Below are 882 nucleotides of genomic sequence, written 5' to 3'. Positions count from 1 at the left end.
TTGAACTTGTTTGCTAATTTAACCAGGTAACTTCATATGGCATGATTGTATTTAAATTGTTATATATATTTGAATTATGATTTTGTGTATTTTTATAGTAATTGGAATTGTTTATAATTTTGTTTAAAAGGTGAGATATGGACTAAATCATAAAGAAATGATCAATTGACTGATTAATTGAATATGATGAATTGAAATTTGAGATAATTAATGAATTTATAGTTGATTATGATTGATATAATCATATTGGTGTGAATTTGATTGGTTATTAAGATAGAGGATTAAATTAAATAAAATTAAAAAATTGTATAACTTGGTGAAATTGTGAAATTGACTTGGAATTGAGATAAATCATGATATGCTATGTGTGAAATGATATTTTGATTAATGAATTGATGATATTGAAATCGACAGAATGAGAATTGAACTTAAAATGAAATTGGGTTATTGGTTACCCTATTAACTCTTTGGGTAGAGTCGGATATAATTGGCATGCCATATGTAACATGTCAGGTCTGGTGGGTCCAAGGTTTTGGTGCATAGTAGTAAAATAATATGCCTGGCAAAGTGTAATCTGCCCAATTTCTTATTTTGGCATATACGTGTGGGCGTATAGTAACCGCCATATATGAAGGTAAGGATTTTGTTTCATGCTATTCTACTATATTAAGGAAGTCTGTGTTAAGTGATAAATGGTAAGTATGGTATGAGTTAGCGCCAAAAGTGTAATAAACCTTGTTTATCTAGAGTACTATGCTAGTTAGATTATAAGTAATCTGTTTAGAAATCGACTGGATAGCCTAGCCTGATAATTGTGAATGCAAGGTACTTATTTATGTTTCTCTCGAAAACTGTAGACCACTAAGAAGTTAAATTCTGAAA

This window comes from Gossypium raimondii, chromosome 12 (assembly GCF_025698545.1).
Source record: "Gossypium raimondii isolate GPD5lz chromosome 12, ASM2569854v1, whole genome shotgun sequence".
Taxonomy (NCBI): domain Eukaryota; kingdom Viridiplantae; phylum Streptophyta; class Magnoliopsida; order Malvales; family Malvaceae; genus Gossypium; species Gossypium raimondii.
This window is presented reverse-complemented; position numbering follows the sequence as displayed.